The sequence below is a fragment of the Podarcis muralis genome, chromosome 2 (genome assembly GCF_964188315.1).
Source record: "Podarcis muralis chromosome 2, rPodMur119.hap1.1, whole genome shotgun sequence".
NCBI classification, from domain to species: Eukaryota; Metazoa; Chordata; class Lepidosauria; order Squamata; family Lacertidae; genus Podarcis; species Podarcis muralis.
The window spans coordinates 108,539,488-108,566,910 of record NC_135656.1 but is presented as its reverse complement, the minus strand read 5'-3'; the positions used below and the strand labels follow the sequence as shown (position 1 = coordinate 108,566,910).

At 43.4% G+C, this 27,423-nt stretch overlaps 2 protein-coding genes and 1 long non-coding RNA gene across 5 annotated transcripts in view; 1 reads left to right on the top strand and 2 right to left on the bottom strand.

Annotated features, from left to right (window-relative positions):
• The window catches only part of LOC114589659 (uncharacterized), a 121,248-nt gene that overhangs the window by 20,492 nt on the left and 73,333 nt on the right, over positions 1 to 27,423 (bottom strand). The window lies entirely within an intron of this gene.
• Positions 1 to 27,423, bottom strand: part of LOC114589836 (uncharacterized) — a 246,617-nt gene that overhangs the window by 178,676 nt on the left and 40,518 nt on the right. The window lies entirely within an intron of this gene.
• LOC114590108 (uncharacterized) lies at positions 14 to 2,956 on the top strand. Its single transcript, XR_003704941.2, has 2 exons — positions 14 to 153; positions 2,707 to 2,956. It is a non-coding gene; the product is annotated as an uncharacterized LOC114590108 (long non-coding RNA).

Below are 27,423 nucleotides of genomic sequence, written 5' to 3'. Positions count from 1 at the left end.
GGAACAGATGCTCGTTGCCTTAAGGGTTAAAGGCAGAGAGTGCAAGCTGCTAGAGGGGAGGGTGCTGCTGCTCGATACTGACTTGGGAAACGGCGTGGGGCTTAAGCTGAACAGCTGACCCGCCCCCTCTGCACTTGTCTTGCAAGGAATAAGGTGAGTGCAAAGCGCCTCGGGGTGCAGCAAGCTTTGGGGGTGTGGGTGTGCAATGCAATACCCATGGAATTGGAGTTACAGATGGGTAGCCGTGTTGGTCTGCCATAGTCAAAACAAAACAAAATCCTTCCAGTAGCACCTTAAAGACCAACTAAGTTAGTTCTTGGTATGAGCTTTCGTGTGCATGCACACTTCTTCAGATACACTGAAACAGAAGTTGCCAGATCCTTCTATATAGTGAGAAGGTGGGGAGGGGTAAACAGTCCATTGTTTATAGCCAGGCACTACGTTACAGCCGTATCTGTTCCAATTCTACAGACAGAGACTCTCACCTAAGAGATCTACAGCAAACCTTTTTAGAACTAAAATACCCAGGAGATGAAGTTAGACAACAGATCAACAGAGCCAGACTGATACCCAGAGAGAACTTGCTGCAAGACAGACCCAAAAAAGAAAATAACAGAACTTCTCTAGTCATCACATACAGCTCCCAAGTTAAAACAGTACAACGCATCATCAGAGATCTACAACCTCTCCTGGACAATGACAGTTCTCTTTCTCAAGCTCTGGGAGGAAGACCTTTCATTGCCTACAGACAGCCACCCAATCTTAAACAACTCCTAACCCACAATAATACTACAACCAGACTTAACACGGACACTGGCACCAGAGCCTGCAATAAACCCAGATGCCAACTTTGCTGCCACATACACCCGGACAACACCATTACTGGCCCCAACAACATCACACATACCATCTCGGGACTATTTAATTGCTCATCGTCTAACATTGTGTATGCCATCAAATGCCAACAGTGTCCTTCAGCTCTCTATATTGGACAAACAGGCCAAACCTTACGCCAAAGAATAAACGGACATAAATCTGACATCAAGAATCACAAGACATAGAAACCAGTAGGAGAACACTTCAATCTCCCAGGACATTCTATACAAGATCTCAAAGTAGCTGTTTTACTACAAAGGAATTTCAGAAATAGACTGGAAAGAGAAGCTGCTGAATTGCAAATCATTACCAAACTTAAAACCATGGAGACACCTGGCCTGAACAGAGACATTGGATTCTTATCTCACTATACATGACAAAGCTGTTTTTCACCTTCTCACCCCTTGCTTTTTCCTGTAAGACCTACTGCAGTCGTTAAGGGTCGTCAACAGACTCATCACAGCTATCTGCCAATCACCCATTCCCACCCCCCTCTGAGTAATACCCCTCCCCACCTTCTCACTATATAGAAGGATCTGGCAACTTCTGTTTCAGTGTATCTGAAGAAGTGTGCATGCACACGAAAGCTCATACCAAGAACTAACTTAGTTGGTCTTTAAGGTGCTACTGGAAGGAATTTTTTTTGTTTTGACCATGGAATTGGAGTTGGGGGTGGAGAGAGAGCAGGCACGGAAGCGGTGGGTCAAGTGTGGGAATATTGCAGCTGATTCATCTTAGTTGCAAATAAGAGACAGGGGCCTCTCCCTGAAGGTTCTCTCTCTCTCTCTCTCTCTCTCTCTCTCTCTCTCTCTCACACACACACACACACACACACACAGAGAGAGAGAGAGAGAGAGAGAGAGAAACATTCGTCTGCATGCACAGACAGATCACATGAAGACCCCTGTAGTTTGATCAAGCCCATCTAGTCCCTGTTAGAATCATAGAGATGGAAGGGGACCCTGAGAGTCATCTAGTCCAACCCCCTGCAATGCAGGAATCCCAGCACTGTCTCCTCATGGTGGCCAAGCCTGCAAGGAGCCCAAGAACATCTCTCCCCTCCGGCGGCTTCCTTGAAACCTTATTCAATTAAGCATAATAATAATATAACAACATTATTTGTACCCGCTCAAATGGCTGGGTTTCCCCAGCCACTAGGGCAGTTCCCAACAGAATATTTTTTTAAAACCAATGAAACATCGGCATTAAAAGCTTCTCCATACAGGGCTGCATAATAGGAATTTGCCTTTGTAAAATTGGAGAGTGAAAGAGGAAGGAATCTCAGGGTGGGCTTTTTTTGTGGGGGACATGATTTTTCTAGTCAGGGGGCAGAATGAGCTGGAGTTAATCCCTAGCTGGAGATCCGCCATCCCCTTGTCTCAGTCTAGATTTAGATCTCTGCCTCCTCCATGTACGTCATTCTTTCTTCTCCATTTCTCTCTCTCTATGTGTTAGGAGAAGTAACTGCTCAGTCACAATCACTTGGGACGAACTCCTTTATATGATAGTTTATATATAGATATAGATATACTTTTGTAACATAAGCCTGCCTTCAGGAATCTAATTGTGAACTGAATGAAAATGAGTAAACTACCTGTATATTGATTTTAATAAGATTGTCGTCTCTACACTTTTAAAGAGGGATAACAAGGGATCTTACCAGGACTCTTAAATAGTGAGGCTCACATGAGCCTGCAACGAGCTTACCGCTGTGCAAATTTGAAAAGGAGAATGTTTGAATTATGCTAAGATAGAGAACTTGTTAACGCAAGTTAGTAAAGATATCATCAAATAATATATCCTTTCCTGCCTTTCTAAACATTCCCACAGGTCAATCCCTAGCTAGAGTTCTGCCATCCCCTTGTCTCGGTCCAGATTTGGGTCTCTGCCTCCTGGGATTTTAGACACACATGGTCGCCACATGTTGACTGCAGCAGGCAATGGCTCCCTCGCATTGCGGGTCACTCTGAAACACCACAGAGATTGGACGTTGCTTTGACGAATATCCTGTAACCAACCACCTTCCTGAGCCCTCTGGTCTCGCCCACTGCCAATAAAAATAAAATACCTGTTTACCTGACGCTGATGCAAAAACTCACATACTATAGAAATGAATGAAATGTTTATTTCTTTCCCGCTTTCCTTCCCTCTCTATTCCCACTATTCTCCCCCCCCCAACTCCATATTGCCCAGAACAGTACTGTCTCACTCTGAATAGGACTTGTTTGAAGGATTCTGTAACTTGAAAACAGGGACTCTGGGTGTACCCAAGAATTTAGTAAAAACATTTTAAAAAACAACAGTCTCTCTCATCCATTAACATTCTTCAGTGCAGCTTCATTGGAAAGCCATGGAATCTGATCCTGCAAAGGGCCAGTCTAGGTATTAGACTGCCTCCTTGTTTTGCACCTAAGAGGCAGACAATATGTGGTAGGTAAATAAGACATTTTGGGTTGTAGTTGAGGAAATTTCCTCTAAGCCCCCAAACATACTCCACAAAGCACATAGATAACATGTATTCAGCAGGTTTACTATCACCTTATAACATGCCCTGTATGGAGTAGTTACAGAAATCTCATTATGGTGCCTATCTGTAATTCTGAGATGTGGGCTGCAGTACAAAATAACAGTTTTTGTGCAGCCTGGGCCTATGCATATTTATTTAGGAATCCCATTCGGTATTTTAAGGAGCGGGATCAAGGATTTCCTGACCCACTTCTTACAATGTATGAAGTAGCTTACAGCAGAAAAAAGCCTAATTACTCTTCTGGGTAACTGAATGAATTATTTTAATAAAAATTTAACAATGGAGAGCATATTTTTCATTGTCATATTTATGCAAACATGGTTCCACTCCAACCTCACTTAGTCCCCATTTTCCCCTATATAAAGAGTTCTTTATACAGAAATCTCCTGAACAGAAGTCTCTCTATTTACATGTATAGGGAGGGATCACTCTCTGTCTGGTTTATTGCACCCTGTGTCTTTTGCAGTGTCCTGTATTCTCCTCACAGACACACAGAAACAGTGAACAGTGACAAGCAGCAGCAGCAACAGCAGCAGCCAGCCAGACTCACTACAGCTCCCAGAATGCTTTGGGGGAATCCATGACTGACTGAAGTGGTACTAGAGTGATTTAAATGTGGTGTGGATGTGGAGAAGGCAAGCAATCAGGAGGTGACAGTGAACACAATGGAGCCCACAATGGCAGCCTCCAGTGACGTTTCGCGTTCCTCACAGGGCAACACAGTACTCTTCCCCACTGCCTGCCTTCAGAGATTTGGGATCGTTGCCATGGACAGCTTGTGACACAGCGTTGTAGGGCAAGGCTGTTTCAAGGGAAGGTGGGAAAATGCATTTCTGCTATGGTCAAGGTTAGCTAACTGAATAGGTTTCATTTTGCTTTTCACTCACTTCTGTGAGGTTCATGCCGTGTGTCATTACCATAGGAAACAATTTTCGGAGCCCAGTTAGGCAAACGAAACTCATCCTAGCTTGCCCCTTTTGCATCCCAATGCAGAGCACTGTATTCAGATTATTATTTTGTTGCCACCCTTCACTATAAAGCCCCACCCTCGGCAGTTAAAAGCAATATCAGAGCGCTATTAAAATCAGTTAAAATGATTTACATTCTTTATACAGAAAGAATGCAAGCAGGATGAAAAAAGTATCCTGGCAACACATCTCCCCTCTGCCCAAAATCCAACATGAGGCAGAGTCCTGCGGGCCTATATAGCAGGGCTCAGCAAAAAGCAACCATGGGCCTTGATTTATTTAAGAAACATTCTAGTTTCCTGCTGCCATATCCTTCCCTTCTTCCATCACGAAACTCAAGGTGGTACAGTGGTGCCCCGCAAGACAAACGCCTCGCAAGACGGAAAACCCGCTAGACGAAAGGGTTTTCCATTTTGGAGGCACTTCGCAAAACGAATTTCCCTATGGGCTTGCTTCGCAAGACGAAATGTCTTGCGAGTTCCTGCGGGTTTCCCCCCCTTTTTCCCCCTTTTCTTAAGCCGCTAAGCCGCTTATCACCTGATCCGCTGATAAGCCGCTTATCACCTGATCCGCTAAAAGCTGCTAAACCGCTAATAGCGCTAATCCGCTAAGCTGTCAATGGGCTTGCTTCGCAAGACGAAAAAACCGCTATACGAAGAGCCTCACAGAACGGATTAATTTCGTCTTGCGAGGCACCACTGTATACGTGTGGCCTCCTCCCAAGACCCAGGACTGCTTAGCCTAGGCAGCAATATATCCTACAAGCCGGTGTCATTCAATCTTGGGTCCCTAGATGTTGTTGGATTGCAACTCCCTTCATCCCCGGCGCTCTTAGCCAACAAGGACCCAACTCTGATGATCTTGGTCTTAGGCCGGATCCTGCAAGTAAGTGTGGGAACCTCTGGCCCTCCAGATGTTGCTGAATTACAACCCCCATCAGGCTCAGCAATCATCATCTATGGCTGTGGATGATGGGAGGTGGATGCTGGCATTGAGAAGAAGTTGAAGGCAAGGTACTCTCTCTATCTCCAGTGCACCAGAGCAGCCTGTCCAGTAAAGACATGGAAGAAAATGCTGAGGCACTGAGTGCTTCTGATCCAAAACATTTCCCTTTTCCAGCACACTCCACTGCTATCCATCCCTCTCCAGTTTTCTATTCCTGCTGTCCACCAGCGCCCCACCCCCACCCCCAGTTTTCTGTACCCACTGAGCATGTGCAGTTCTCATTGCGTGGCTTTGGCTATCTTTTCCCCCCACCTAAAAATTTATTGTTTTTTTTTTAATATTTTTTATTGAGTTTCTTTTCTTAAGTTCATAAGCACTAAATGACGATAAGAGATTACAAGAAACAAATACAGAATGAATATTAAAAAAAGAGAAAACAGAAAAAAGAAAAAAAAGGGTTATTTCAATCTAGTTTTCAATAGTTATTCCAATGTTCCAAATGGACTTCCCCACACCTCCAAACCCTGCGTTCTTTGCAATAAAAGTTTCAGCAATTTGTTACCTTGTTTCTTAACTTACTGTAACTTTCAGTTATTATGTTTCCAAATTCACAATCTCATATCTCAAACTTTGTACATTTAGAGTTAACATAATAAAGTTAATTCATAGTACCACCTCATTTTCCTTGTCTTAATTTTCGGTTTACCTAATCAAGTTGCTGGAGCAAAAATTTCCTAATCATGCGTATTTCTTAACATTCATACAACTTATAATATTTTTGCAAATAGTCCATGAATTTTTTCCAGTCCTCTTCCATTGTTTCTTCACCCAGATCTCGGATTCTGCCAGTCATTTCCGCCAATTCCATGTAGTCCATCAACTGCGTCTGCCACTCCTCCAGCGTAGGTAGATCTTGAGTCTTCCAATACTTTGCAAAAAGAATTCTTGCTGCTGTGGTAGCATACATAAACAAAGTTCTGTCCTTTTTTAACACCTTCCGGTCCACCATGCCCAACAGGAAGGCCTCTGGTTTCTTAGGAAAGGTATACCTAAATACCTTTTTTAACTCATTATGGATCATTTCCCAGTAGGCCTTCACTTTCGGGCAGGTCCACCAGAGGTGAAAGAAAGTCCCTTCTGCCTCCTTGCATTTCCAGCATTTATTATCAGACAGGTGGTATATTTTGGCTAACTTGACTGGGGTCATGTACCACCGGTATATCATTTTCATAATATTTTCTTTCAAGGCATTACATGCCGTAAACTTCATTCCGGTGTTCCATAACCTTTCCCAGTCCTCAAACATAATGTTATGTCCGACATCCTGTGCCCATTTTATCATGGCAGATTTGACTGTCTCATCCTGTGTATTCCACTTAAGCAGCAAGTTATACATTTTCGATAGTGTCTTAGTTTTTGATTCTAACAATTCTGTCTCTAATTTCGATTTTTCCTCTTGGAAACCAACTTTTTTATCCATTTTAAACACCTCTTGAATTTGAGCATAATGTAACCAGTCCCGCACCTTGTTATTTAACTTGTCTTGGCTCTGGAGTCTCCATTTGTCTCCAGTTTTTTCAATTATTTCCCAATATTTCGGCCAGTAGGCCTCCATGTTGGGTCTTTTCCTCGCCTTGGCCTCTACCGGTGATAGCCACCTCGGGGTCTTGCCCTCCAATAAGTCTTTATATTTCAACCAGACCGCAAAAATTGCTCTTCTGACAATATGGTTTTTAAATAGTTTGTGAACTTTAACCTTGTCGTACCACAAATATGCATGCCACCCAAAAGCATTATCAAACCCTTCCAGATCCAGGACATCAGTGTTCTCCAACAAAAACCAATCCTTCAACCAGCAGAAGGCTGCAGATTCATAATACAACCTCAAGTCCGGCAGGGCAAACCCTCCTCTTTCTTTTGAGTCAGTTAATATTTTAAACTTTATTCGGGGCTTTTTGCCCTGCCAGACAAACTTAGATATATCCTTCTGCCACTTTCCAAAGCATTCCACTCTGTCCACGATCTGTAGGGTCTGGAACAAAAATAACATTTTTGGCAATACATTCATTTTTATAGCTGCAATTCTACCCAACAAGGAAAGTTTCAATCTTGACCAAATTTCTAAATCTTTCTTAATTTCCGACCAACATTTCTCATAATTGTCTTTAAATAAGTTCAAATTTTTAGCAGTCAAATGAACCCCTAGGTATCTCACTTTTTTAACCACGTTTAGTTCTGTTTCTCTCTGGAACCCATCTGTTTCTGTAGGTGTCAAGTTTTTGGCCAAAACCTTGGTTTTTTGCTTATTCAACTTGAATCCCGCCACCCGGCCAAATTCATAGATCAGTTCTAAAACTCTTTTTGTACTAGATACTGGCTCCTGTAATGTTAAAACCAAATCATCTGCAAATGCTTTCAGTTTATATTGTTTCACTCCGACCTGTATTCCTTGTACCAACCGGTCCTCCCTAATCATGTTCAAAAACACCTCCAGGACTGAAATAAACAAAAGAGGGGATAATGGGCACCCCTGTCGTGTCCCTTTTTCAATTTTAAACTCTTCTGTCACCACATTGTTCACTATCAATTTGGCTTATTGCTCTGAATAAATTGCTTCTATGCCATTTTCAAACCCCCGTCCCACTCCCATCCCTTCCAAATTTTTCTTCATAAACATCCAAGAAATGTTGTCAAAGGCCTTCTCCGCATCAATAAAGATTAACGCTGCTCTCGTGTTGATATTTGTCTGTAAAAGTTCCAAAATATCAATAATGTTCCTAGTGTTATCAAACAAATGTCTGCCAGGGAGAAAGCCGGCCTGGTCCTTGTGAATTACCTCATTCAAAACTTTTTTAAGTCTGCCCGCTAAAATATCTGCAAAAATTTTGTAATCAACATTTAGGAGTGAGATGGGACGGTAGTTCTTAAGTTGAGTCTTTTCAGTTTCCACTTTAGGAATCAATGTGATGAAAGCTTCTTTCCACGACTCCGGTGCCTTCTTCCCCTCCATTATCTGGTTACATACCTCCATCAAAGGTTGTATCAAATAGTCTTTCAAAGTCTTGTAGTATTTGGAGGTAAGTCCATCGGGGCCTGGAGACTTGCCTAGTTGCATGTTCTGAATGGCACCTTCAATTTCCTGTTGCGTTATTTTGGAGTTCAGGATTGTTCTATTTTCCTGGGTAACTTTTGGTAATCCATTGGTTTTTAAAAATTGGTCCATCTCAAACTCTTTTTGTGGCCCCTGTGCATAAAGTTCTTTAAAGTATCTCTGGAAGCACTTTCTAATTTCATCTGGTTTCTGAACAATTCTCCCTTCAATCTCTAGATTTGTAACTGTATTCAATTTTTGTCTCTTTTTCAACTGCCATGCCAGCAGTTTTCCACATTTATTTGCTGATTCGAACGATCTTTGCTTCATTTGTTTAATTTTCCATTCAACCTCTTGGTTTATCAATTTCGAGTATTGTGCTTGATGGAATTTAATTTCTCTCAGCACCTCCTTCGATTTTGGGTTGGTTCTCAATTTTTTCTCTCCTTCTCTTATTTTCTCCAAGATCTTCTCCTTTTTCCCATTCCAGAGTTTTTTCTTGATCGTATTTTGTTGTATCAGAAACCCTCTCATAACTGCTTTACTAGCGTCCCAGATCATTCTTTTTTCTACCGTAGTATTCAAGTTTATTTCAAAATAGTCTCTTAAAGTTTTTTGGGCCTTCTTCACCACCTCCTGATCTCTTAGTAAGGTGTCATTCATCTTCCATCTGAAGGAACCGGTTGGAGTAAGTCTCAATTCCACTTTCAGGGCATTATGGTCGGAGCAAGTTTTTGGGCAGATTTCCACTTTTCTAGTCTTAGGTGCCAGCCCTCTAGTTGTACAAATTTGGTCGATCCTTGTCCATGACAGGTGGGCCTCAGAGAAGAAAGTTCCTTCTTTACCTAAGGGGTTCTTTGTCCTCCATATGTCAATCAAGTCCACATTGTCAGTTAGTTCAAAAAAAGTTTTAGGCAGTCTGCCATCTTTTGTCAAATTTTGGTTTTGTGACTTATCCATATTTGTAGATACCACCCCATTCATATCTCCCATCATAATGATGTTGGAGTAATCCAAATAGTCCAGCATAATCTCATGCAGCTTCTTAAAAAATTCCGATTTCCCATCATTGGGTGCATATATACCTAATATCAGCCACCTAAAAATTTATTGGACATACGTAACCAGTGGAGCTGCCTCAAGGCTACTGGTACCTCCCTCTCTTCCTTGGAAGAAGGGTTCCATTTTGGCCACATAAAGGCTGGCAGCTAGGAAATTGAATTGGCTATTTGTATACGGGATTTCCTCACAAAGAGAGGGTGGCTCTCGCCTTCATGTCCTGATTGTGAGTTTTGCAGAAATGCCTGAATGGCCGCTGTCAGAGCCAGAGAACTGATGGATGTCAGGCCGACCCTGCATTCTTATCCCTTGCCCCATGCTCCCCCCACAGTGATGGGAAGTGGGCCAGGAAATAGACATTTTTATACATTATAAAAGCAAATCATGGATTGAGAACATTATGTTTTGTAAAGTTAAATATTTTATATTATTTGCTTTTTTCCCCTACCTGTTAAGAGATTGTACATAATGTTTGTACAGACATGCATTTTTTTTAATCAATAAAGAATATTATTTTTTTTAAAAGGTTGCCATTAACTTAATCTTCATTAGATCTGCTTTTAGCACAAGCATGTGCCACTTCGACTGCCCATCTTCCAAATCAGAGTAGCAAGCACATGTATCCTGTAGGCGCGGTTGGCTCTTCCTTTTTGACATCGCTGAGACTCTCCCCCCCCCCCAACGAAACAACAGCCTCCTTTTAAGCACCCCGACCATCCCTCCACCATTGCTCTCAAGGCATATATGAGATACACGTGCTTCGCTCTAAGGCCTTGTGGCGATCACACAGGGCCCCCAGACGTTTGACGGTCTATTGACCCTGTGCCACCACTGTGATTGCTTTCTTTGCTGCCACCACCCCACTTCTCATGGGGACACACGGAGTCCAGACAGTTGTTAACATTAACAAATAATCAAGTTTATTTTTAAATGCAGGAATAAGCGTATGGCTTCAGTTTATTTTTCTCTTGTCAGTTTCTTAATCTTAGTTCCTAACAACTCCAAACTGATTATTCCAACTATCTATCTGACTCAACCTAACAATTCCTCTCTCTTTCTCACAATACAACTCAACCAACCCACTGCCTATTCCTCCCTCTTCCTTCTCCAGTTCCCAAACCTCAACTGACTTTCAAAACCTCCCACTCTAACTTTTACTCCCCCCTTGCATTCTCACTGGCCAATCACATCACACCCCTTTTAACCCTTTCCTTATGACCCATCCTAGGAGGCAAACGCCACAGGCCTCCTGAATCATTTTGCACTCCAAGACAAAGGGATGCACTCCAGTTAAAAGCACACTTGCTGATTACAGGCGCGCACTCAGGAGAAACAAGAACTAGCCTTGCAAGGAAAAAGAAACATCCCCTCTACAGTGGTACCTTGGGTTAAGTACTTAATTCATTCCAGAGGTCCGTTCTTAAACTGAAACTGTTCTTAACCTGAAACACCACTTTAGCTAATGGGCCTCCCACTGCTGCTGCGCCGCCTGTTCTCATCCTGAAGTAAAGTTCTTAACCCAAGGTACTATTTCTGGGTTAGCGGAATCTGTAACCTGAGGCGTATGTAACCTGAAGCGTATATAATCTGAGGTACCACTGTACTTCGCTTCCCTTCCCCCCTCGCCCCAACCCAAGGGCCAGGCCCATGCTTTCTCCCCTAAACCAAAACCTAACTAGGGACCCAGCTGAGGAGAGCTGCACTGAGGTGCATTCGTAGGAGCCTCCCCCTGAATCTTCCCAGGAGCAGGAGGACTGTATAGATTTGGACCAGTGGTTTGCAGAGGAACATAGTTCAGAAGGCAGAAGCTGGGAAATACTGGATGGAGAACAGCTTGCAGAAGAACATCCACTAGCATTTCTTTTTAAATGCTGATAATGCTTTTATTGTCGCTTTTTTATTATTATTTCTGTACCCCCTTGCTAACCAAGTATTTTTATAAATAATGAAGCACGTGAACATAAGCAGGTACTCGCTTGGTGTTAAATAAGGATCAGACAGACTCAGCAATGGAGAATAAGAAGGTGAAGTTTATTGCCAGGCAATAAGGACCCAGTTTGGAATCTCTTCCAAAAGGAACTGGGACCCCGATTGACAGAAATCCAGAGGTCTTTATACCTGAGCAGATCACAGCAAATCATAGATCATGAGACAACCATGAGGCAGTCACGATATTGCCAGCGAAAATTAGCCAATCAGCAAGCTTCTTGCCATGTTACCAGCTCCTGGTCAAGCACTGGTCAAGCACGGAGTTCTAGTTCTGCTTCCGCTGCTTGCACTGACGCTCTGTCTAACCTCTCGCCTAGTTATGACAGGACAGGGAGTTTGGAGATTTTGTGGTTTTCTCTTCCTGTTCTGTGGATTAATTTAGCCTGTATCTGAGGGGATTTTGTACCAGAATCTCTGATTCACATCTTCCCCTCGTCCAGGGTACACGGATGTTTGTAGGGGAAAGGTTGGCTCCTAATTTTGCTGTTTCAGCAGTATGCAGTTAGCTAAGGCACAGCTTCCCTTTGATTCAAAATGGATTATAAAATACTGTAAGCCTTGATTATGTGTGAGCATATATGAATATATTGATTACTGATAACTGATTATATGGCCTTGCCTCATTCCCCCCTTTTCAAGCTCAGAAAGAAGATTCATCTGACTCCTGAGCTTGAACACCACTCTGGACATCAGAATAAACCACTGTTTCCTGCAAGGGGGCCTGTTCCTGCACTGGAACTGGTTCCCTATGCATTCCCTCGTAACCATCGTCTTCCTCTGGCTCCTCTGGCACTGGGGGCAAAGCTCGGTATGTTGCCAGAATCTGAGGGTCAGTGAGATGCTTAACATTGCGAGCTATCATTCCCCTAAGCAAGGACAGACAGCAAGGATTACAGAAAGAAGCAACAGAAAAATAAATCCTCCTATTGCTAAGGCAGTCAGAAGGCTGTGCACCCACCCCTCCCCTAGGATCCACGACCACATCTTTTCCCAGGGATTCTGAGTGGGTGTGTTGTCAGCTACCAGAGACTGCAGTTTTGCAGTTCGTCTTCGATTGTCTTGTTAGGGTCATGGAATTGAACCTGACATTGACCCTTTGGGAAAATTTTACAAAAACCGCCCGAACGTGCAAGGAGGTAGTCCAAAATTAATCTATGGGTCATCGTCAATTGGTTCAAATCCTCAACCTCTGCCTGCAGGGAGCGCAAGACACGGGTGGTGGCATTGATAGTTTTCTCCAGCCTGCATGTAAGAGCAAACAGCGCCTCTCTATTTTGCTCAGAAACTATTCCTGGGTAAATGCCCATTGAGAGGAATCCTATAAATCCTCCCCCAACGCTCCCTACAGAATTTGACAGAAAAATTTCATCTTCACAGTGTTCGCCTAGGGCTGCCCTTTTCCGTCTGCTTCCAAGGTGGGGTACCTGGTGATTGACCTCCACCGCAACCGGAAAGGTAAATGCCCCCACGCCGACACACTAGAAATTTCCTGGGTGGAAATTTGTCGCCAATCCATCATATAGAAACCAAAGGTTAGGATCTTTAATCATCCGGCCAGAACAAATGGACCCTTGTCCAGTGAAATTAACCGAATACTGAGGAAGTATGGGTACAAATCTGAAGAGGTAGTATTGCCCTGGTAGGAGGCATTGTGGGAACCCCAAAGCCAAAATTTATCAGTGCATTGGGTATAGTTTCCCAGCCATCCTTTGTCAATGTGGTACTTAACTTGGGGCCAATACTTCCATTTGGAATTCCATACTCCAGTGGAATGACAACAAAAACATAGGCCTTTTGTGGTTCTGGTGTATCGGATGTATCGGTAGGGGATGTCATTCATTTCAGAAGGTGGGGCTGCAAAGAGGCCACTCTGATTGTAAAGCAGGCCTGCCAAAACAACATCAGGATCCTTGATTAATCCTGGTATTAGGGACATGTCTGCTACCTTCCTTGGGTGTTCATAATATAAGGTAGCATTCTCCCCATATATTTGGAACATGTGTTCAGCATGCTTTATAAAGGCATAACCCACTACCATTGGGCCTCTCTGGAGCCACAAGCACATCAAGATGAACAGAAGCTTCATTTTCATTTTCCCCCTGTAGGCCTTCAGGGTTGAACCTTATCAGTTCTGGCTCTGGGTTGGTGTCACTTCTGTGATTCTTCTTACATACGCAGAATAGAATGATCAGGACCAGAAGGAGTGAAGTTGCAACAATTATATAAGGAAGCAGGTACCAGAACATACCTTTAGGCGAGACAACCTCCCGCTTGGCCGCACCCAGTGGACTTATTAGTGGTCCCCGGGTTCTGGTCGAGCTGGTGGGGTCAACTCACCCCGTATACACTCTGCAACTGCTACCTTGAAGGGACCTGTGGGCGGTGGAGGAAAAAAGCTACAGTGACCAGTACAGCGTGGGGAAATGCCCCTTGGGGAGGTGGGTAGGAGAAGCTGCGTACGGCTCTCCTTGGTTCCCCTGGCATATACTCTTCCCCCTGTATGTGAACCTATGTCTTAGACCTGCTCATGCCCAATCTGGTATGTAGAATTCCCCAAAAAAGAAAGGAATGTAACAACTGTATGCAGTTACCCAATCCACCCACTTATCACGAATGTCCCACCTTTTATCTGCCCTTGTTATTGTTATTTGTACTAAGGGTTTATATGCAAAGTATGGCTGAAATCTGGGATTGACTAATATTTTAACTGGTAGGGGTCCTCCCATACGCTGGTGCAGCTCCCAAAACTTCCGGTGTGCGTAGACTCACTGGCTTCCAGGTGCAGTGAGAGCAGACCTGTAGTCCCGTTGCCCATGCTCCTGCCCGCTTCCGGAGGGGCTAGGTGCAGGGGTTCCTGGTGAGCTTCAACTTCAGAGGGTCAGACGGGTTCAGCTCACAGTTCCAATGTCCCTCAGACCGCTTCAGACGAGAATGATGAATCCACGGGGTTACTTCCGCTACCTTTACCGCTGTAGGCGTGGCCAGCAGAACTGTGTAGGGACCTCTCCACTGAGCCGTCAGTGGTTCGCTTTTCCACTCTTGCACCCAAACCTGGTCTCCCAGGTGGAAAGGATGGACTGGATCGGCCAAGCTGATGGGAGTGCGTTCGAGACACCACCTGTTTCAATCAAGAGTAATACGACAAAGAGCCTGGATTTGCTCTGCTGTTATCTGCCCCCCCACCTGAGTTAAGTCTGCTGTAATTCCCGTGGTTATTGGAGGGGGTCTCCCATACAAAAGTTTGAACGGGGAAAGTTTCAGTCTCTTTGTTGGTGAACATCTGATCCTAAACAAAGCTATAGGCAGCAAGGCTACCCATTTACAATGAGTTTCCTGGCACAATTTTGCTAACTGTGTTTTGAGAGTCTGATTCATCCTTTCTGTTTTTCCTGAGCTTTGAGGTCTATAGGCCGCATGTAGTTTCCATTGTACTTGCAAGGCTTTGCATACACCATCCACTATTGATGCAACGAAAGCTGGACCATTGTTACTGCCTATACATCTTGGTAGACCAAACCTTGGAATGATTTCTGTTAGGAGGCGTTTTACGACTTCCTGGGCCTTTTCTGTTCTAGCGGGATAAATTTCAGGCCAGCCCGTAAGAGAGCATGTGAAGACCAAAAGTGCTTTAAAACCTTTTGCCTTGGGCATTTCCGTGAAATCCACTATTAAATTCTCCATTGGCATTAAGCCTGTTTGCTGTATTCCTGGTGGAGGTACAGGTCCTTGCTTGGGTTTTTTTTTTTGCACACAGAAGGCATGCACGTGATACTGCTTCTGCCAGCTGGGATATCCTAGTTATGTAAAATTGCCTATTCAGGATTTCCTGCAATGCTGTGGCCCCATAGTGAGTGGACTCATGATATTGTTTTACTATGTCCCTGCCTAAGGCTTCTGGGACAAATACTCGCTGGTCTGGTAGGATAAACCATCCATCCTGTTGGCATTCTGTACCCCCCTTCTTGTAGGGCCCATTTTGTTTCTGCCTCCGTGTAAATGGGTTTTATTTGCTCTACATCAACCGCTGTAGGAAAAAGAGAAGCATTTATAGAGGCAGGTGGCAGTGGTAATAGAGCAGCCCGTTTTGCAGCTAGATCTGCAAATTGATTTCCCTTTGCTGTTTTTGTGGTTACCTTACTGTGGCCTTGGCAATGTATGACCGCAACCTTCCTTGGAGCCCATACAGCTTCCAAAAGCGCTTCTAATTCCGGGCCATATTTCAGCGCTTTTCCTTCTGCCCCAATGAGCCCCCTTTCCCTCCACAAGGCTCCGTGGGCATGTAAAGTTAAAAAAGCAAACTTTGAGTCTGTGTAGATGTTTACGCTACAGCCAGCTGCTAGCTGAAGAGCTCTGGTTAAAGCCACAAGTTCTGCTTTCTGCGCTGAGGATGAAATTGGCAGAGGCCGTGCTTCAATGACGTCAGTTTGAGTAACCACAGAATATCCAGCCCTCCTTTGCCCCTCCTTTATGAAGCTGCTTCCATCTGTGAAATATTCCACATCTGGGTCTTTTAAAGGCTCATCCTGCAAATCGACGGCTAGAGTAAATTGCGTCCATTACTTGAATGCAATCATGAGGCTCATGGTCCACTGACTTGGGAAGGGGTAGCAAAGAAGCGGGGTTCAGGGTGTTTACGACTTGCAAATGTACTTGTGGGTTACCACATAAAAGCCCTTGGTATTTTGCCATGCGCTCGTTGGAAAGCCAATAACTTCCTTTGTATTCCATTAATGTTAAAACAGCATGAGGCACATTCACATAAATTTCTTGTCCAAAGGTGAATTTAAATGCCTTTTTGACCAATAAGGCTGTTGCAGCTACTGATCTCATACAAGGTGGCCATCCTTTTGCCACTGCGTCCAGCTGTTCTGACAAATAAGCTACAGGTCTTTTCCAACTTCCCAATACTTGAGTCAAGACCCCTGCTGCAACTCCAGATCTCTCATGAACGTAAAGATGGAAGGCTTTATCCGGATTTGGCAAGGCCAAGGCTGGTGCCTGCATCAGTTTAGACTTTAACGTATTGAAAGCTTTCCTTTGCTCTGCATGCCACTCGAACTGAGCATTCTCTCTGCCTTTTGTGCTTTCATAAAGAGGCTTTGCTAGGGTGCTAAAATCAGGGATCCAAATACAGAAAAGTTTGCTGCCCCAAAAAAACCTCACAATTGCCTGCGGCTTATGGGTTCCTTAATGATACATATGGCTTCCTTCCTTTCGGATCCCAACGCCCTCTGCTGGTGAGAAATGTGAAAACCCAAATATTTCACTGTCTCTTGGCAAATTTGAGCCTTTTTCCGAGACTCCTTGTATCCTGCCTCCCAAAGGAGATAAAGCAAATCCTCTGTGGCCTTTTTACAAGTCTCATAGCTATCACATCCAAGCAATAAATCATCCAGGAATTGAAGAAGAATCGTTTTCCCAGGTACTGAAGGGAATTTAGACAAATCCTGGGCTAGGGCTGTTCCAAAAAGTGTTGGCGAATTCTTGAATCCCTGAGGTAACCTGGTCCACGTTAACTGGGTTTTTGTCCCCTTGTAAGGATCCTCCCATTGAAATGCAAATATTGGCTGGCTCTGAGATGCAACACGGCAGCAGAAAAATGCATCTTTTAAGTCCAATGCTGTAAACACGGTTGCCTCTGATGGAATCAATCCTAGGAGATTATAAGGGGTGCAGAGTCTGTATTAAATTATTAATCCTTTTCAGATCTTGGACTGGGCGAAACTGATCAGAATTAGGCTTACGTACTGGAAAAAGTGGAGAATTCCAGCTGGACTGGCACTTTACCAAAAGTCCATATTGCAAAAACTTGTCTATGTGCATCTGCATTCCCTCTGCTGCTTGTCTTGGGATAGGGTATTGCCGAGTTGCTATTGGCTTTGCCCTTGGCTTTAGGTTTATTATGAATAGTGCTATGTTCTTTGCCATGCCTGGTGGGTTGTCCTCTGCCCATACTCCAGGTGGGGATCTCAGATTTTTAGGAATCTGTGATTTTTCCCTTTGGGAGTCCTTATTTGACAAAGCCATCATCATTTTCCAGGCCTGTTCTCTAGGGACCTCTACTGTAACAATCCCTGTAGCAGCCTGGGGTAATTTCATTTCTGCCCCTTTTGGTGTGAAGGTAGTTTGGGCTTGAACCTTTGACAGAAAGTCACATCCCAGCAAGGGAATGGGGCATTCAGGCACATACAGAAATTGATGTGTAAGGGTTTTCCCTCCAATCTGGCATTCTTGAGGTTGCAGAAATGGTTTAAGGACCCTGTTGCCCATGGCCCCCACAATTGTTACCGCTTGGTTGCTTTTTGCTTTTAATGGCTTCGTGAGCACCGAAAATTGCGCTCCAGTGTCTATCATGAAATTTACTAAGCGGCTCCCCAGTTTGACCAAGACCATGGGCTCTTGGGAGCCTAATGAAAGAGTTGAGCCCGGTCTGTCCTATGCATTCTCATTCTCATATTCCTCCAATTGCACTAATCCAACAAAATCTCTGCTACTTTCTCTGTTCCTCACATATCTTCCTGCTTGCATCCTTCCACACTGCAATCCCCATCCACGTCCCCTCTGTTCCCTGAATCCACCTTCTCCCTCTGTTTCCCTTGCATCAGGGCACTCCTGTTTCCAATGACCTTCCTTCCTGCAAATTGCACACTGATTTCTTCCCAATGGCAGTCCCCTTCCTCTTCCTCTTCCACGTGCCCTCTTTGAACCTCTCCCTTGGGCACCTGCTTCAAATGCTGAGCCTTGGCTGATGGCTGCAGCCAAAAACACTGCCTTTTGCTTCAATTCCCGAACTCTGTCCTTCTTAACCTCATTTTCCCTGTTCAAGAAAACCTTTTGAGCGATTGCTAGGAGCTGTTCCATTTGCAATGTTTCAAAGGCGTCTAACTTTTGTAATTTCCTCTTTATGTCTGAAGCACTCTGAGCCACAAATGCCACATTTACCATTTGCTTACTTTCTGGGGCTTCTGGATCAAAAGGGGTATAAATCCTATATGCCTCCATTAAGCGTTCCAAAAAATTGGAAGCAGATTCATCACTAAGTTGAACAACTTCAGAGACTTTAGAGATATTTGTATAATTAGAGATATTTCCATAATTTTGAACTGTCATGGCTTTCTGGGGTTTTCAATGAATTAATTTGTTCTCCCCATGCTCCAGACATTTGAAATGTGCTGGTTCCTCCTTCCGCTCCCTCTGTCTGTGTCTGCCAGGCTGACATGTCCTGGTTGAATTTTTCCTCGGGAGGGGAGGGTAGTGTGCTTTGATCAAAAGCAGTAGTTTGTTTTGGCTGGGAAGGCAAATCTGGAAGGCTAGGCACATCCAGCAATGCTTGAGAAGGTGGGGCAGCCTGTAAGGCACTATTTGTGGCTTGCAGAGAGTTACTTATAGTTGGCTGAGATCGGCTGGGCATAGGGATCTGTTGGGTTTGTCCTGCCAGTATATTTTGAGGTGCCAATACTTGCCCTGAAGTATCACTTGATTTCTGTTGCTATAGTTATATGGAGGGGGGAGGATTCCCTCTTCTTCTGGAGGAGCAACATAAATTTTCCTGTCAGTTACAGAAGAATTTGTGGTTTTCCTGGCTCCCTGCCTTACAGCGAAAATCTCACAGCTGCTACCACTTCCTTTCTTCATTTTGAGCCAGTCTGGAATTTTTAAACATATTGTAATCCATTTATTGATATAATACTGCTCCTTATATAGGTCCAGTCTTTGCATTATTGAATCCATAACTGCTCGACATAATTCTATTTTAAATGTTCCTTCACGCGGCCAATTTTTAACCTGGCCGGGCCAATCCTGTTGGCAATATTTCTTTAAAATCTCCTTACTCAGTCTGACCTCTCCTGGTTCTTCTGGAAAGGCTCTTTTAAAATTCTCTATCATACATTCTAGGGGTGTACAGGCTTGAACGTTTTTTGAACATTTCCCCCCCATTTCTTTGCAAAAAGCTTTTCCTTTTCACCAGGCAAATGCTTTCAGCCAGGCAGCTTTCAAAAACAGAACAAGGAAAAACCACAGCACACTTCCCCCTCACTTTTCTAAAGCCCTTCTGCGCTTACTCACAATCCTTTTCTTTCTTCACTCTTCCTTTTTAACCCAGTCCTTACTCATTCAACCACAAGTCCCGGGACGCTCTTTCATTCGGTCATACACACAGCCCTTTCGCCCCCCTTTGCTTGCGGCGTAAACTCTTGGCAAAGAACTCACACAGTGCTTTTTCTCTCACCCCACCACAGCTGTTTTTTTTCCTCCCCAACCTTTTTCTGCAGAACCTTTTTCCTATCCCTTGGCTGACCCAGCTTCCCATCCCTTTGGGATCCTTTCCCCTTTAACGGGAGGATACTGATGGATCGCTCAGAGTGGTGATCAGGCACTCATTATTTCTTTCTTTCTTTTAAAATAATATTTATTAAAGTTTCAGAAATGTTACAAAAAATGAAAAAGAAAAAGAAAATAAGAAAAATACAAAATACAGAAAAATAAAAAAAATTAAAAACATTTAAATCTTTCCATGTCTTGTCTTTCATTTACTTGTTTCCCTGACCTCCCCACACCTCCCTTTTTTGTATTCTAGTACAATTAACAGTTTCAGCAAATCCTTTCCATTTTTGCTTTTATCTTAATAATTTATCTTAATACAGTGGTGCCCCGCAAGACAAATGCCTCGCAAGACGAAAAACCCGCAAGACGAAAGGGTTTTTCGGTTTTTGCGACGCTTCGCTAGACGATTTTCCCTATGGGCTTGCTTCGCAAGACGAAAGCCCATAGGGAAATCTCCGGGGACCTCTTTTAAATGCTGGCGGTGGGGAGCAAAGCCTTTCCCCCCCCCCTCCGGACTTCAGAAGAGGTGCAGGAAGGCCGGCGGGGGCGAAAGGCTTTGCTCCCCACCGCCAGCATTTTAAAAGCGGTCCGGGATAGCAGGGAAGCGCTTCCCGCTATCCCGGACGGCTTTTGAAGGCAGGCGGGGGGGAGCAAAGACTTTTGCCCCCCGCCAGCCTTCAGAAGAGGTCCAGGACCTCTTCCGAAGGCAGGCTGGGGGCAAAAGTCTTTGTCCCCCCTGCCTGCCTAACCGGGGGCTTTTAAATCGCCCCGGGACTGTCTGGGGCGATTTAAAAGCGCCCGGACGGCTTTTGAAGGCAGGCGGGGGGGACAAAGCCCCCGGTTAGGCAGGCGGGGGGGAGCAAAGACTTTTGCCCCCCGCCAGCCTTCAGAAGAGGTCCAGGACCTCTTCCGAAGGCGGGCGGGGGGCAAAAGTCTTTGTCCCCCCTGCCTGCCTAACCGGGGGCTTTTAAATCGCCCCGGGACTGTCCGGGGCGATTTAAAAGCGCCCGGACGGCTTTTGAAGGCAGGTGGGGGGGAGCAAAGACTTTTGCCCCCCTCCTGCCTTCAGAAGAGGTCCAGGACCGGACGGCTTTTGAAGGCAGGCGCGGGGGAGCAAAGACAGTCCCGGGGCGATTTAAAAGCCCCCGGTTAGGCAGGCAGGGGGGACAAAGACTTTTGCCCCCCGCCCGCCTTCGGAAGAGGTCCTGGACCTCTTCTGAAGGCTGGCGGGGGGCAAAAGTCTTTGCTCCCCCCGCCTGCCTTCCTGGGAGAGCGGGAAGGCAGCGCTGCTTCTCCGCTCTCCCGGGAAGGCAGGCGGGGGGAAACAAAGACTTTCGCCCCCCGCCGGCCTTCAGAAGAGGTCGGGGGACAGACTGTCCCCGGACCTGGTCTGAAGGCGGTTTCCATAGGAACGCATTAATTGATTTTTAATGCATTCCTATGGGAAACCGTGCTTCGCAAGACGAAAAACTCGCAAGACGAAAAGACTTGCGGAACGAATTAATTTCGTCTTGCGAGGCACCACTGTATATTGTAACTTTACATTCTCACCTATTCATAATCCAGTTTTACCTAATTCTATAACATTACTGCTAAAACCACATAACTTCATTCCCGCATCCTTCTAACATTCCTTATTTTTACAATGTTTCTGTAAATAGTCTTTAAATTTCTTCCAATCTTCTTCTACCGACTCTTCTCCCTGGTCTCGGATTCTGCCAGTCATTTCCGCCAGTTCCATGTACTCCATCACCTTCATCTGCCATTCGTCCCGGGTGGGTAAATCTTGTGTCTTCCAATACTTCGCGGAGTATTCTTGCTGCTGTTGTTGCATACACAAAGAAAGTTCTGTCCTTTTTTGGCACCAATTGGCCGACCATGCCCAGGAGAAAGGCCTCTGGTTTCTTCAGGAAGGTATATTTAAATACCTTTTTCATTTCATTATAAATCATCTCCCAGAAAGCCTTAATCCTTGGGCACGTCCACCAGAGGTGAAAGAACGTTCCTTCAGTCTCTTTACATTTCCAACATTTATTGTCAGGCAAATGATATATTTTTGCAAGCTTGACTGGTGTCATGTACCACCTGTATATCATTTTCATAATATTCTCTCTTAAGGCATTACATGCCGTTAACTTCATACCGGTGGTCCATAACCTTTCCCAGTCGTCAAACATGATATTATACCCAATATCCTGTGCCCATTTTATCATAGCTGATTTAACCGTTTCATCCTGTGTGTTCCATTTTAACAGCAAGTTGTACATTCTTGAGAGTACCTTAGTCTTAGGTTCTAACAATTCTGTTTCCAACTTCGATTTTTCCACCTGGAAACCTATCTTTTTATCCAATTTAAAAACCTCTTTAATTTGAGCATAATGTAGCCAATCTCGCACTTTATCTTTTAGTTTCTCCAAACTCTGCAGCCTCCAATTATCTCCATCTTTTTCTAATAATTCCCAATACTTCGGCCATTTGGCCTCCATATTGGGTCTTTTCAGAGCCTTAGCCTCCATAGGTGACAACCACCTTGGGGTCTTGTTTTCTAGTAAGTCCTTATATTTTGTCCAGACATTAAACACTGCTTTCCTGACAATATGGTTCTTAAAAGTCTTATGAATTTTAACCTTGTCATACCACAAATATGCATGCCATCCGAAAACGTTGTTAAATCCTTCCAAATCTAACACATCTGTATTTTCAAGAAGCAGCCAATCTTTCAACCAGCAGAAAGCTGCTGATTCATAATACAACCTTAAGTCTGGCAGGGCAAACCCCCCTCTTTCTTTAGCATCAGTTAATATTTTAAACTTGATTCTGGGCTTTTTGCCCTGCCAGACAAATTTAGAGATATCTCTTTGCCACCTCCCGAAACACTCCATTTTATCCACAATCTGTAAAGTCTGAAAGAGAAACAGCATCTTTGGCAGTACATTCATCTTTATAGCAGCAATTCGGCCTAACAAGGAAAGTTTCAATCTTGACCAACTTTCTAAATCCCTTTTAATTTCTGACCAACACTTTTCATAATTATCCTTAAATAAACTCAGATTCTTTGCTGTTATGTTTACCCCTAGGTATTTTACTTTTTTAACCACATTTAACCCAGTCTCTTTCTGAAACCTTTCTGATTCTGAAAATGTCAAGTTTTTTCCCAAAACCTTGGGTTTTTGTTTGTTTAGATTAAATCCCGCCACCCGACCAAACTCCTGAATCAATTGTAGTACCCTTTTCGTACTAGATTCTGGCTCCTGTAAGGTCAAAACTAGGTCATCTGCAAAGGCTTTAAGTTTATACTGTTTCGCTCCAACCTGAATTCCTTCAACCAACCGGTCTCCTCTAATCATATTCAAGAGCACCTCCAGGACCGAAATAAATAGCAAAGGGGAAATAGGGCAACCTTGTTGTGTTCCTTTTTCAATTTTAAACTCTTCTGTCACCACATTGTTAACTATCAATTTAGCCTTTTGTTCTGAATATATTGCATCTATCCCATTTTCAAAACCCCGTCCCACTCCCATCCCTTCCAGGTTTTTCTTCATAAACTTCCATGAAATGTTATCAAAGGCCTTCTCCGCATCTATAAATATTAACACTGCTCTTGTATTAATGTTTGTTTGCAAAAGTTCCAAAATATCAATAATGTTCCTTGTGTGAGCAAACAGATGTCTACCTGGGAGAAAGCCAGCCTGGTCTTTATGGATCACTTCGTTTAAAACTTTTTTAAACCTACTTCCAAAAATGTCTGCAAAAATTTTATAATCCACATTTAGAAGGGAGATGGGACGGTAGTTCTTAAGTTGTGTCTTTTCAGTTTCTGATTTAGGTATCAATGTGATGAAAGCTTCTTTCCACGATTCCGGTGCTTTCTTCCCCTCCATAATATCATTGCAAACCTCCATTAATGGATGTATCAAGTAGTCTTTCAATGTCTTATAGTATTTGGAGGTAAGCCCATCTGGCCCTGGAGATTTGCCCAATTGCATATTCTGAATGGCATTTTCAATCTCTTGTTGTGTTATTTTATAATTCAGGATTGATCTGTTTTCTTGAGACAACTTTGGTAATCCATTCTTTATCAAAAATTGTTCTATCTCAACCTCGTTTTGTGGCCCTTGAGTATATAATTGTTTGAAGTATCTCTGGAAGCACTTTCTGATCTCCGCTGGATTCTGGATGTTTCTTCCTTCAATCTCTAAATTAGTAACCGTATTTAATTTTTGTCTCTTTTTCAACTGCCATGCTAACAGTTTTCCACATTTGTTTGCCGATTGAAATGATCTTTGTTTCATTAACTTAACTTTCCACTCCACTTCCTGATTTATCAATTTGGAATATTGTGCTTGATAAAGTTTGATTTCTCTCAAAATCTCCTGTGACTTCGGTCTCGATCTTAGTTTCTTCTCACCTTCTTTAATTTTCTCCAAAATCTTGTCTTTTTTCTCATTCTGTGCTCTTTTCTTAATGGTGTTCTGTTGTATCAGAAACCCCCTCATAACCGCTTTGCTTGCATCCCAGATGGTTCTTTTTTCCACCGTAGTGTTCAAGTTTATCTCAAAGTAGTCCTTCAAAGCTTTTTGAACCTTTTTGGTAATCTCCTGATCTCTAAACAAATTGTCATTCATCTTCCATCTAAAGGAGCCGGTTGGAATTAATCTCATATCCATCTTTACGGCATTATGGTCGGAGCAGGTCTTTGGGCAGATTTCCACTTTTCTTGTCTTAGGTGCCAGACCTCTAGTTATCCATATTTGGTTGATTCTTGTCCATGTCAGTTGGGCTTCAGAAAAGAATGTTCCTTCTCTTCCCAGGGGGTTCTTTGTCCTCCAAATATCTTTTTTTTTAAAAAAAAATAATTTTTATTAAGAATTTTTGTTTAAACAATAAAAAAGCATATAAAATAACATATAATTTTTCAATATCCACATTTCGTTCACCTCTTTGGACTTCCTCATGACTCTCATTCCTGCATTCCAAATATCAATCAGGTCCATATTGTCAGTCAGTTCAAAAAAAGTTTTAGGTAGTCTGCCATCTTTTGTCACATTTTGGCTATGTGACTTATCCATGTTGGTTGATGCCACCCCATTCATATCTCCCATCATAATGATGTTGTCATAGTCCAGATAGTCCAGCATTATCTCATGCAGCTTCTTGTAAAATTCCGATTTCCCCTCATTTGGTGCGTAAATTCCTAATATCAAAAACTTTTCTCCTTGGTTTTGTATCTCAATTGCCAAAATTCTTCCTTGCTCATCTTTAAATAAAAATTTTGGTGACAGGCTCTCCTTTGCATATATCACCACTCCTCTTTTCTTAACTCGGTCCGAAGAGATAAATTCTTGGCCTAGTCTTTTGTTTATTAACACTTTTCTGTGGAGCCTAGTCACGTGTGTTTCTTGCAAACAAATAATATCCAATTGTTCTTTTTTCAATACATGAAATATTCTTCTCCTTTTTTCCGGGGAATTGCAGCCGTTGACGTTCCAACTCAGAAGTTGCAGAGACATCCTGGACAAATCTGTTATTCCTTTGATGGTGGTATCTCTTTCTCCTGATCTTCAGATCCCGACGGTGTAGGTACGGGCAATGGCCCAGGCCCTGAAGGTCTTTCAATCCCTTTCTGAAGGTCCTCTCCGTAAGCACTCAAAAAATTTTCTTTATCCTCGGCTGTTTTAATTTTCACCTTCTTCCCTCTGAATGTAAAAGATAATCCTTGGGGAAATTCCCACCTAAAAACAATTGAATTACTCCTCAGCAATCTTGCTAACTCAGTGTAAGTAGATCTAAGGTCCAAAAGTTGTTTTGGGATATCTTTATAAATTTCTACTCTTCTGTCCAAAATTTCAAGTGACTTTTCGTAATGTAGGCCTAGTATTTTATCTCTTTCCTCCTTAGATCTCAAAGTAATCAAACAGTCTCTGGGCCTGTCTTTCCTTGTTAATTTTCTAAGTCTAAAAGCAGTTACAATTTTAAAGTCCTTTTCTTCCTCCAAAGGCCAAAACTTGGAGAGTTCTTTTGTCAGGAACTCAATTAAATTCCCTTGTTCAAGTTCTGATATTGACCTCAATCTCAAATTATTTTCCCGACTCCGTAATTCTATCATAGACAGATAGGCCTGATGTTCACCAATCTGCTTGTGCAGTGGTTTTACTTCCTGCTTTAATTCTTCAACTTTTTGATTGGCTTCCTCAGCTAATTTGCGGTTTTCTGTAGTGGCTTCAAATAGTTTCCCAATTGATTGTGCATTCAGAGCAACTTGTTCAGTTAGTTTATTAACATTGGCTGTATTTTGGTCAATCTTTGCCGTTTGCTCATCCGCTTTTTTATCCAAAACTTCCAGTTTTTCAAAGATTTTATCTAGTACTGAGTTAGATCCTCCTGCCGCCATATCTTCCAACAGAGGTTGCTCAATTCCTTCTTCCTCTGCCAGCAAACCAGCAGGGGCAGATGATCTACGCGGCTGTGAAGTTAAGGTCAAAGTTGTTTGTTTAGCTTTCGCTTTAGCCGCTCTTGTTTTCCCAGGGCCACTCATTCCAGTTCTGTCTACTAGTCAAGGTCAAACAAAGTATGTTCCCATGAGAATCCACCAGCCCAGAGAGTAAACAGCCAAATAGGAGGAAAGGAAAGAGAAAGCAAAGTCACATACAAGTGTAAATCCAAAATCCTCTAGGGGGAGTTCAAATATGTCTTGAGGGAAAAAGCCAAGTTGGTAAAGTCAATAATTTATAATTCCAATTAATCCAAAGTTCCAATACTCCTACAGCAATGTCCAAACAGCCCTTAATTCCCCAAAAACCTTCATAGAATCATAGAATCATAGAGTTGGAAGAGACCACAAGGGCCATCGAGTCCAACCCCCTGCCAAGCAGGAAACACCATCAGAGCACTCCTGACATATGGTTGTCAAGCCTCTGCTTAAAGACCTCCAAAGAAGGAGACTCCACCACACTCCTTGACAGCAAATTCCACTGTCGAACAGCTCTTACTGTCAGGAAGTTCTTCCTAATGTTTAGGTGGAATCTTCTTTCTTGTAGTTTGGATCCATTGCTCCGTGTCCGCTTCTCTGGAGCAGCAGAAAACAACCTTTCTCCCTCCTCTATATGACATCCTTTTATATATTTGAACATGGCTATCATATCACCCCTTAACCTCCTCTTCTCCAGGCTAAACATGCCCAGCTCCCTTAGCCGTTCCTCATAAGGCATCGTTTCCAGGCCTTTGATCATTTTGGTTGCCCTCCTCTGGACACGTTCCAGTTTGTCAGTGTCCTTCTTGAATTGTGGTGCCCAGAACTGGACACAGTACTCCAGGTGAGGTCTGACCAGAGCAGAATACAGTGGCACTATTACTTCCCTTGATCTAGATGCTATACTCCTATTGATGCAGCCCAGAATTGCATTGGCTTTTTTAGCTGCCGCGTCACACTGTTGGCTCATGTCAAGTTTGTGGTCAACCAAGACTCCTAGATCCTTTTCACATGTACTGCTCTCAAGCCAGGTGTCCCCCATTTTGTATTTGTGCCTCTCATTTTTTTTGCCCAAGTGCAATACTTTACATTTCTCCCTGTTAAAATTCATCTTGTTTGTTTTTGCCCAGTTCTCTAAACTGTCAAGGTTGTTTTGAAGTGTGATCCTGTCCTC